A 12348-nucleotide genomic window follows, 5' to 3' on the forward strand; every position below is an offset into this window, starting at 1 on the left:
GGTCAGGAACATTGTTTGGCGCATTGCTATCTTGAGGCAGTGATTGTGTGATTGATCAGCAAAAACCTGGTAAATGGCACAGTATTTCACTGTTATTTAAAATCTGCATGATCAAGATATTAATATGCGCCTACATACACGAACAAGCGCACACTCTGCCTGCAAGCAGAGTGAATATGCACTTGAGATGTTTGGATAAGTCAGGTGGAACATCACAATACAGCCCAGCCCAACAGGTCGGAGCATTCTTTGTGGCATGTTGAATAACATTGCCATGCATCATGGATGTCTTTTGCAGAGAAACATTTTTTCTTACTACCTGGTAAATCTGCCATATTGTTTCCCATTCATCACCTCGGCTAAATTTGCCCAGTTTCATAACGAACCTATAATTTATTTACACTTCTCATAATATAACATAAAACATTGTGATTTGTGCCGTTCCTTCATTGTAGAGCTGTGCCCAGCACATTGATTCGCTCAGCCGTTCCTTCCCTAGAAAAACATTTACCTCTATCTGACATTGGCCATCAAATCCCGGTACTGGAGCACAGATGACAAAGAGCTACACAAAATCTTAATATTATTTTGACATGTAAGTAAAAATACACTGAGCATCTGTAGTCAGATAAGTGAAAAGTGTGGCTTTAACTAACATGTAACATGCCAAAAGTCAGCAGAGGATATAAAAACAATGGGTTTCTTGAGATAAGTTCTTACTGGATGAAAGTGTGTTGGAGTTGAGTAAAGGAGGATTTTACTAAACTCCCCAACGCTCCAACAAAGACCCACTACATAGCAGCTGACAGAGGCACCAATGTTTACATAGATGTCAATGGGTGGCCATGAATTATGCATGCTATGGAAGACTATGGCTGTGTAACATGGTTTGTGTGTATGTGTGTATGTCTGTGCATTTAACGTTTGTAGACGTAAACTCCAGAAAGTGGTTTTGTGTGTGTGTGTGTGTGTCTAATGGGGATGTTATGTTTCCCTCCATCAAGGCTATGAGTCTCAAATGCTTGCAAGAGAGAAAATATTAGAGGGATCTTTAAGAGAGAGAGAGAGAGAGAGAGAGAGAGAGAGAGAGAGAGAGAGAGAGAGAAAAGCCCCTGGTAAACACATCCATTTTCAGCTCATAGTGAGGTGCTGCCAAAGCTAGCACAATCCTCACACACACAAGTATACACTCAACACAAAAATATGAACACAAGTTCTGCCGGCAGCCCTCTAGTTTGGCAGAACATCGGCGTCCCACCCGACCCAAACCCCTAAAATGATTGCACACACACACACACACACACACACACACACACACACACACACACACACACACACACACACACACAGTGCCGCTCACATGGGAGTCAAGTTCAGCATGTGGAACCCAAATCAAAACAATAACAACCTCGTCTGCAGATGCTGGTAGCTCACATGACCAAAGCCACTGGCTCCCATTGTTTACAAGGAGGGACGGGAGAGAAGGAGGGAGGGATGTGATAAGTGTGTAGTTTGGGCAAACTGCTGCCTTGTTGATATTAAGAGCTCTATGATGGTGGGGGTGGGGTGTATGTGTGTTGAGGAAAACAGGAGATGGTCTGAACAACCTCTCCCAGTGGGGGTTGAGGGGGGAACTGTACCAGCTGTCTTCTGAATTCCAACACCTCCGTGGATGTGTACACTCGCGTACACCCACGCACTAGATTAACCCCAAAGCTAGAAGTGACACTGCTGACTGTTTAGCCTCTTACAAGCTGTTCTGTACAGTGACAAGGGACAACAAACTGAGGATAAGCAGAACAGTGCAAAACTAACCTTTACCTTCAGGGGGTCGTCTGTGTGTGTGTGTGCATGTGTGGGTGTGTTTGTGGTAACCATGCCACTGCCTGCCGGCTTGCACATGAAGCTAGTGAGGCTAATGACAAATGTCTTTGAAGAACAAAGGACGGCAGAGAGAGGGAGACAAAGAGAAAGTGAGTGTGAGTTAAAGACAGAGAGAATATTACACAGAACCCCGACAGAGAAGAGATACAACAGTTGAAGCTTTATCTTATTCGAAAGATTGGGTGGTTGTGTGGCAAGGCCCAATTATGATTTGGTACGTTTGTGAAGCAGCTGGGGTCCACCGCTTTAAGTTTGACAATTTTAGCACCACAACAGAAGGTTGTTATTCATTTTGAGGCTTTTAAATGTTGATTTCTGAGGGAAAGTCAAGAAGATGAAAACAACAATAATAGAGAGTAAACAGAAATACAAAGTTTAGAACACTTCAAAAGACTGAGATGAAATGAGAGGAGCATGTATCAAATGTTGAAATCATGAAGCTATTTGCTTCAAAACAAGTCCACCTGTGAGTCTCTCATATACAGATCAACTTTAAGGAAGGATAAAATAGGAAATAGTAGCCATATCTGTTTGTCTTTGTTAGGCTCCACTGTATGTATATGTGGCCAAGTGTGTGAGCTGGAAACCCAACAGACGATGGATTGCCTTTTGAATTTTCTTTTGGAAGTGCCTAGTGGGTTATTTACAGTTCTGGTCTGCTGCCTACTCGCAGCTTTAGATCTTAGAGACACCAAAGACCATGGAAACCCCTTATTGGATTATGAAGTAAAAGGATATTCCACTGTTGTCCTATTCGGGAACAATTTTATGTAGATCGGCCCTGGCAGATGGCTCTCAGATGTCCGACTAACAAATGGCTAACTTTCAATTAACTTTATCGCTCCCTCCTCACAACATAAGGTCTCTTTGTTGAGGAAGACATCTGTGGGATAGTTTTGACTAAATGTCTGGCTTATTTAACTGTGTACTGGTTTCAGCAGTGTTGAACAGAATTCAGAGGATGCCAACTGTTGAGATGCTGCATGTCAAATGGCTTTCTCATTTTTTGTAGCTGAGATGTTATTCCTGTCATTAAATATGATTCTACCAAAGAAAATTAAGAGTAAGTCAAGCAAATCTGCGCTGAAAGGTCATCTGATGCATGTTGCATGAACACCATTTTAAGATTGTACGACTGCTTGTGTGAAAGATCTTTTTGCTGTCTTGGAGGTGAAATTACATGCCACCTCGCTAAACACATTAGAGCTTCTCCCGTGGTGTAAATATCTTAAATACATCTGTTAGTCCAGAAGGTGGATCCATACTACATCTGGGAATTAACACTAGTGTAGGCATCATGATTTTGATTCATTACACGAGTTAGGATCACATGAGGGGTTTGTCTAGTCTACAAATCTGTTACACAACTTTAATTCTGAGTGAATGAGACTGTGTAAATGTACAGGAATATGCTTTGATAGTCTACCTTAAAACATTTTACAGTCTGACAAGGATCCTGACAACAATGAACGTTTACTTGTTTGCTCTCAACATGTGCTCCTCTGACAACACTGAAGGACACTTTGGGGATTCAAGGTCAGTTTACTATCAGCATGGTGTTACGTCTTGTCCTTCCAAACTGCTAATTGGCAGGTAATTGGTGTCCTATCATTATCGGTGACTCGCCTGTGGTTACACTAGTACAGACACTATTGACAGTATCGACGGATTGTGGTGGTAAAAACATTGCTTCAGGGACTTGAAGGACATACAGGAAGATGTGAGATTTATCTGAGCGGCTGCACAACTCAACATCTGGTGGGAAAGGATAGACACCTGTGTTGTGACCTGATATGACACGGGGGGGGGGGGAGATGCCACTGGTGAATAATATAGCTGAGCTGATTTATCAATCATATGAAATCTCTGCTTCCATAATGTACATAAGTGTTAACATTCCTGCAGATGCATGTGAGTCAAGAGTAAATGTGCATGCACACAAAAGTACTCTGATAAACAGATGCACTGAACCGTACTAAGCAAGACATACTGAACTGTTTGGCAGTCACAGTTCTTCACAGGATTTTTCCACATCGCATTCCAAGTCCAGAAGATAGACTCTCATCTGGGAGGAATCACATTGTTCCCTTTTAAAATGCGTGTCTGCATGAGACTAACGCAAATTACAGAAGCTCACAAAAACTGTTTTTCATATCACTCCCCTGTTCATCAAATTGAGCGTCTCAGTCGATTAAACGAACATTTAAGAAAGCCCCACATTAAAATTGTGTGGTGAGCAGCTGATATGTTCTGCTGTTGGATGGGCCTGTCAAAGAATAATTAATGTTCTCATGCAAACTGTCATGAACAAAGAAAGGAAGTCATTATAACGTGATCTTTAAAGCAGGCGGTGCTGACAATCTGAGAAGTGGCAAGTTGGAGTGGTATCAAATGATGGCTCGTGCACGTATACCATAACACACATACATACACACACACGTGCACACATGTCACATGAGGGCACCTCCACCCTATCTTCGCCCACCCCTCTGTCATGCCGCGCCCACTCTGCTAAACTGTGATAAAATTGATGAGCGACACTCAAATTAAAACGGGGCTACAATTATGACACCCTCATGCCGTGCTCTTAATTAGTACATCTCCATTTTAATTAATAAAGCCTGTCAGCCTGACAGATATCAATAATTCACAACAGACAGGTCAATGGAGCCTCAAAATTGATGGCCATAATTAGAAATAATGCAGGGAGGGAGTACTTCTGCAGGGCTGGGTTTGTTTTTAATAGGTTACACTTGAGAAGCATGTCGCCTCCCCGCTGTGTCACAATGTCTTTGCCCCAAACCAAAACTTTGCCTGGGTCAGTACAGTAATATTAATACTAAATTATGACAGGAGGTGCACAATAATTCATCTTGCAATCCATATTTAGTACATTTTGTACTCAAGATTTATTTCTCACATGCAGTTTTGTGTTTTTCTTCTTTATTGTTGGAGCATTTATTATTATTTACTGAACAAATAGATAAAACTCTTCAAGCAAAAAGAAATAAAAAAGAAAAACCCAAGAACTACAATTTTCCCTTTTTTTGACTATTAGGTAAAAAACAATATAAAAAAACATCTTGAATACATGTTCTGAATAAACGCAAATGCTGCTTTATGGAAAGACAAGTTAACCGACTTAAATTTAATATAGAAAACATATAATACAAGTGATCAGACAAAATCCCTGGGTGCAAGTTATATTGTATATGCAGTTCTGTAAGCACATACAGTACCAGTCAAAAGTTTGGACACACTTCCAATCCAAACTTTTGACTGGGACTGTAAATAAAATTACCTAACAATATTGTCATGTTCTAGGATTTTAGGTCAATGATGCTATATAATGACAAGGCTATTAACACTGGGTTAAGATCATTTGAAGTAATGCTCAAATTTTACATAAATATTGTCAGTTCAAAAACATAATAATACTCCCTGTTCATTCTATATGCTAGAACTAAATGAGCATGGGTGTTGTATGGTAGGTGGTGCATGACTCCATCTTCCTAGCTCAACAGGCAACTTGTGTGAAATGATTATTACACGTTTTCTCATCACTTTACAAACTGACATTAACATTGTGCTGACTTCACTGCCCAGTTTGGGTAAAAGTTTCACTTCATACCTAAGAGAATGGCTCTTCAATGGACTATACACTAATTTCACCTCCTCATTAGTGCTTCTGTTTGGACATGATGTGTGACACTTAACACTGCTGTCAATTAGTACCACTTCGTATATACCGTAGATAACCATAATGCATGTCTGTCAATAGAATCAATAAGAACTTTTTTTCCTCCTACAGCACTATGTGCCATCAGTCCATTAAAGCTGGGGACTATGGATTAGTCTGAAGTAACAGAGGGCCAACAGAGCCTGCTGTCACATAAACATCAGCTTCGAGGCCCTGCACTATGCATTATAGATAGTAGGCAGGGAATGATTGAACACAACACTACCTTACAGATAAAACTACTGCAATGTAGGACAAATTAGCATATTAGTGACATTTTTCTGTGAGGCTTTAGATTGATTCGTCTGTTAATTCATGGCACTGGTGCTGTCAGACCAACACATTTAGTCACACTCCCTTGACAGCCATAAATGGTGTTCAAACTCCTAAGACGATGCGTTATGTTTATTCACGACATCAATAACTGCAAATAGATTTTTTGCTGATGGCTTCAAAATGAATGTTACACATGAAAACTCAATTCCACTAATAGTGTCAAAGTAATCAGCGTAAGGCTTCTAGAGTGTCAAATTATTTAGATAAACTAAAGACAGTGTTTATTTCGTTCAAACTGCATTTAGTGAACCTACAGGGTGAAAAATGCAGATGTTACGATAATCTTTCTATTCTCAAAAACTGATGTTGTAATTAGCATGCAAAATATACGCCAATGAACTTAGCAAGTAGCTCTCAAGTCTTTTGTTGTTCAAGTGAATGTAAATCTTCGACTGAGACCAAAACAACAACACACACATTGCCTGCGCACGTTTGCCACAGTCCAGTGCTTTGGCAAAAGATCACAGTGAATTTAGGCTGACCGTCGACTAATCCATGGTTAACCATTCCTCCACACTCAAACTCCCTGATATTCAGCATGCTTAATTAAAGAGTCAATTTGCATATAAATTTAAACTCACAATTCTGATCCTCCGGCATCACAGGTGGTCGTTTTCTCAGGAGCCAGAACCTGTCCAATGAGCCACTGTAGACCTACTCAATATGGCTCTTGCTAGTGTGCCACAGATATTGACAAAGAGTGAGGGCTTTGCCTTTGATTAGTCTGTATGCAATAAATCTAAAGCTGAGTTAACAGCAGGGTGAGGTGGGTCCATGAATACTCAACAACTGCATTTGAGATTACAGATTCAGTACAATCAATCCAAAATGTCTGAAAGTCAGGCCAAAATATCAGCGTTTTTTAAATGTATGCAATCTGGCAACAGTGCTGAGGATGCCCCCCCCCCACCCACCCAGAGCAGTCAACCTAGTGATAACACTGGCAAGCCCATTTAAACTACTTTCTAGATGGCACTTGTCAGTGGCTCATGCTTGTAGAGATAGAAAGAGCCAATAAGCACATAACTTGATATTTAAGTTATCCATGTAGGCCATTGTTTAATAAGATGTGCTCCCTCAAGAAAATCACTCATGCTAGAAATGACAACCTGAGGCACACAAGGTGCTTTTGTCTCAGCTGGTTTTCACATCTCCTGCGTATTTATTCTTTTCCAGCAGAGAGACGATCTCATTTTGTCCTATTAAACTGAGTTATATCATGCAGAGACACTAAAGATGGAAAGTGGGAGGTTAGAGAATGGATCTGATATTACAACAGCGCACATGATAGCTAATGTGTAACTCTGACAAAAATGAGATCATATCACTCTAATTTTAGAGTGTTTGTACCGGTTAGCTGATACTCTCAGAATTGATTTTAAGATTTTGCTGATCCCTTTCAAAACATAAAAACACCTGGTACCAAGATATTATCACAGTCCTTTTAACCCCACATGAGCCAGACTGAGGACCTCGGGTTGGTCCCTACTGGATTTTCTAAAGCCGAGATTAAAAACAACATTAGGCTTTTCCCATCAGAGCGCCTAGACAGTGAAACTAACCGTTTTGATAAGCTCATGCTGGTTAAATATAAACCTTTATTTAAACCCCTTTTTAAAATCTACTTCCAAGACCTATCCTTACTGAGGATGCTAATTTTCATTTTTACTGTTGACTTTATTTACTACTTTTCAAAGCGCTTTGTATGATTCTTTTAATAAATGTGTACAGTATCTGGTCATTATTTAGATTTTGCACACTATACCAAAGATTACAGTATTAGAAGGACCAATTAATACAGTGTAAAAATTAAGAAAGATTCAAATAAACAGCATGCACCAATTGGAACCAAATGTGATGTTTCCATTTGTTTTAAGAACAATTGTTTGCCATTCTGCTTAAAAAACACTACCTGCTAAATTTGTCATTATGACAAATCCCATAATGTTTTGAATTTGGTGAGCCATCGTGGCTCAAAAACAAGAGCCCTCTATTAAACATGTTGGGCAATGTCCTCTTTATATATATACAAGCACATTTCTGTTTCTGATATTTTTAGCTTTGTGTAGTTAGGCCCATCTGATAAAATTTAACAGAATACTTAACACAATTGGTTTGGTCAAGCAATTTGTTGCCGCAAAAACCTCAGTGTTCAATCAGATAGCAGTGCATTGAGACTGGGAGAGCGAGGCAGTGAATGAGAGGAAAAAAAGAGAGAGAGAGCGAGAGAGCTCATGAGAGCTGTCTTTTCAGATGGTAATCACATGGTTTCTGAACTCCACTGGCATCTAAACCAGGAAAACTGTTTTCTTTGGAAAATGCTGAGCATCTTTCTCACTCGCTCTCTGTCACTTGCTTTCTGCCGAACCCACACTGCTCTCATGCACACGCCCCGCCCTCCCCTCCTTTCTCTTTTTTCGAAACTCAAACGCCCTCCTTCGCCACAAACACAAACACATTGTGCAAAAAGGAGTAAGAGCAATAACAGTGTTCCAAAAAGGTAAGAATGACCATAAAGACAAACAAACCCACTAGCAGAAGGAAAATAGGCAGGTTACAGAGCCATGTCACTTTATCAAAAGCCAAATAATAATCTGACAGTCCCTTTGGACTTCTTTTTGCACAGGATGTGGAGTCTTTAGCCCCCTTCCTTGTCTGAGTTGGCTGATGCACAAAGCTCAGAGCGTGGAACACATGGCTTGCTCAGCAATGTGTCAACAATAAAAATGATCAACAACAATAAACTGTTTTGTTTTGGCGTCGAATTAGGTTTTGAAGTTTGTCCCACTCACCCACACCAGCTTCCTTGCTTTAATTTACAGCTACATGAAATGATCAGTTACCATAAATCAAATTAAATCTGGTCATTGTGTCGAGCTTGGATATAAAAAGGAAACAAATATAACATTGTGAAGGGCCAGCAAGGGTTCCAGTTATTTTAAGAAACATGAGTAAACTTGGTTCACGCTAGAAAGGGAGTGCTGACTGTTGGCGATCTGAGCAGGAGAGGATTTGAACCCCCAGATCTGTTGTTTTTGGGTTTTGCAATAATAAGCAGAGCAGTCTCTTGATTTCCCCTTCAACTAAGGTTATACTTCACTTCCCCTGCTAGCAATTAGTCTCCAGAATGCTATTTGTCAAAAGCCAAGTCATTCGTTTCCACTGGTCTGCCCCCGCCAGCTCTTGTTACAATTGACTGTTTCCTGCATAGAGAAAACATAAGCCCTTGGAGGAAGGAGCAGGCCCAGCAGCTGGCTAAGACCACACTCTGACAATGAGAAGAGATGTCTGAGCATTCAGTAAAAAGAGAATCACACAATAAGTACGGCGTAAACAAATCAGAAATCTGCCACAGCGAGCAATACTTGCCTCTGTATTTTGAGACGCACATTTAAAAATGCTTCATAAAGGAAACCATTTCTTTGGGCATTTGGGAGTTGGGCCAATGCAGAAAATAGGTCAATCATCGAATGACACCTATTGATTTTTGGCGCAAGATCTGACAAAATGCGGGTGAAGTAAATGTTCTGTAAACAAATACGATGAAGGAATCTACTCAATAAAGTAATGAGAGCTGGACCGGCTGACAGACCCATGAAATGTAGCTACAAAAAACCCCCGAGGCCTAACATCTATACAGCACACTGTCATTTTTCCTCTATTTTCCCAATGATTGCAGATGAGGCATTGGGGTACTTCAGTGACTCCCAGTGAGGTAGGAAACCTATTGTATCTGGGTTACAAGGGACCTGGAGAGCCATCAAACAGCCCGACATTTTCTTGGTAAATCACCAGCAGAGAGGGAACTTTTCAGAGTGCAATTAACAACCTCAAGGTCAGACTTCTCTGGAGAGTTAGCTCTGAAAAAAATCCTCAGGCATTCTCTCTCTCCTCTCTCTTTTGCCGTTATCTTTACTGTTACACACTCTTACACATGCTCTCTCCATCTCCTTTACCCCCCTGTCCTTCTCTACACACATGCGCACATTTCCTTCACCCCTTGTTACTGCCTTGTCCCCTTTCCACCATCCCTCCAAGCATCCTGCCTCCCTCCTTCTCCCCTCTTGTCTCCAACACAGATAAACGGTACTTTGTGGTCGGTGGTGACACCATTTCTTCCCTGGGGCTGGAGCAGGCCTGAAAATCGGTCGCGGGTGTGCAGAGGATGAGAGCCATGGATCTTAATCTTAAGGCAATAATGGTGCTGTGCACTGAAGAGGTCACTATAGAGATATCTGAGAAAAGAGCTCAGACTCCTACCTGCTCTTAAGATGTGGCAAGAATGAACTTTTCATGTTCTTGATTGTGCAAGCGCACTAAAAATTGGGCTGAAATTGATTTTTTTTAAAGTCTGGTTTTGCAGTGAGTTTGATTTAGCACTTGACAAGCACAATAGATCTTTGGATTTTGGGTACCAGGCTTTGAAGTGCTACACACAAAATAATTAGATGTCAAGTCTATGCTGTTGGCTAAAAACTGGGACTTTTCATTAAGACATGAAAAACGTCTTTGACATTAAGAAGGGATGAACTCCCTGAACTTCAACTATGAGGATTTTTCAAAGTAGAAAAAATGTAAGAAGGGAGTTAAATGTGACACTTTACTTCTACAGAAACCTTACTACACACCAGTTTTTAATCTCAGTTACCGAAACTAGATTATGGGACCTTTGTTGCAGGCCATGCCCTTCTCTCTCTCCCCATGTTTCTTGTGTCTCTCTACACAGTAACCTTTAAATAAATGCAGAATCTTAAAAAATGACTATTTTTAGAGAAGCTATATACAAACACTTTGTAACATTTGCAGAAATTATACATGGAGCGCATACAACCACACACACTTTCCAGGATGTCTTGATCGTGCAAAAGGTGTCCTACCAACACATGGCCTTCTCTTGCCTGGAAAGAGATGACTTAATTCCTAAGGTGGAGGCACAGACAAAGGAAGATAAAGCTTAGCACACTATTGAAACATCGAGAGTTTCTCACCAAAAGTAAATTTAACCTTTATATTTGGTTGTTTTTACTTATGGGAGGACTACTGCTGATAATTCTTTCACTTTTAATGCTTCAAAGATGCCCGGGCAGGCTAAATAAAAACACAGCAAACTCTGGCACATTCTTGTTGGAATTTTGGCCAGGAACACAGCTTGGGTGTGTTCTTGAAATTTTGGAAGCATCTGCCGGTACTGTTAACTGAAAAGATGTGACTCATTCTAAAGGTCATGCTTTCCCCTAATCGTTATATCCGGATTGCTGTACGATGAGGGTAAATTCTGATTTATAAGACATTCCCCATGGCTTTCTTGATGCTCCTTGGTCTCATTAGGGGAATAAACAGGAACTTGGCTTATAAAGTGGTCGTCCCTGCGCTGAGGCAACAAGCTGAACTTGTGCAAGGGCAATGAGATAATCAATAAGCCATTCCACAATAACCATATAAATATCAATATTATTGCAATCCCTATGCAAGGAGGTAATTATAGAGGGACAGGTGTAAAACTTCTGTCTAATCCATGTGATAGATTGAATTTAAAAAGACATTTTTCCTCTTAATGGGAAACAAGAGAGAACCAAATCAATGATTCATCAACAAATAACTATTAAATTTAAAGCAGGGCTCAGGATGCAGTGATAAAGCTGCTCCAATGGATGACTTTTACTGTACTTTTCAGCAAGTTGCCATCGATTGGACTCTTCCAGCAGCAAGAGACAAGTAATGGGGAGTGATGTTCGATAACTGTGCAGAGCTTTACAAGATATTAGTGTTTCACATTTAATAGTGAAAGAGTGTTGTTTCTTTATTAGATTGGCACTTCACTGCCGTGCAGTGCTGCCTATTAAAGTTTAATAGTCCTGTGGTGGACCAGCATCAGTGGTGGATTATGCTGACCATCTTAAAATAATATTTGTCTGTGTGCATGTGCGTGTTTGTATGAGTATGTATGTATGTATGTATGTATGTATGTGTGTGTGTGTGTGTTGTAAAGAGAGTCACTTAAAGTGTGAGGAATGTACCCCAATTTCAATAAAACATGAAAGCAATAGCTGTTCTCCCACAAAAATTTCAAGCATATTTGTTCTAGTGTCTATCTTGGCTGTAAGGCCACAGTATGTATAAGTCTAAAGTATCTTTGCTGTCAAGCAGGAAACACACACAAGAGGGTAACTGATGTAATTAACTATGTTAGTTGACTCTCATGGCCTTGAATCCATGTTGCACCACTTCTACAATTTTGGAAACCACCAGAGGCATGTAATTTACCCATAACCATAATTGCTTGAGAAAGTTAAGGCAACAACATGGGATTGAAATGACATTTCGCTCCAACCCTTCAATATTTAGCACTGACACGTGAAGTGTGACATGTATGATGGCATATGATAAAA

At 40.3% G+C, this 12348-nt stretch overlaps 1 protein-coding gene across 1 annotated transcript in view; it reads right to left on the bottom strand.

The window, feature by feature from the left end:
* The window catches only part of znf704 (zinc finger protein 704), a 45151-nt gene that overhangs the window by 26072 nt on the left and 6731 nt on the right, over window positions 1-12348 (bottom strand). The gene's annotated exons all lie outside the window — the stretch shown is intronic.

The sequence above is a fragment of the Seriola dumerili genome, unplaced genomic scaffold (genome assembly GCF_002260705.1).
Source record: "Seriola dumerili isolate Sdu_G_001 unplaced genomic scaffold, Sdu_1.0 BDQW01000110.1, whole genome shotgun sequence".
NCBI lineage: Eukaryota > Metazoa > Chordata > Actinopteri > Carangiformes > Carangidae > Seriola > Seriola dumerili.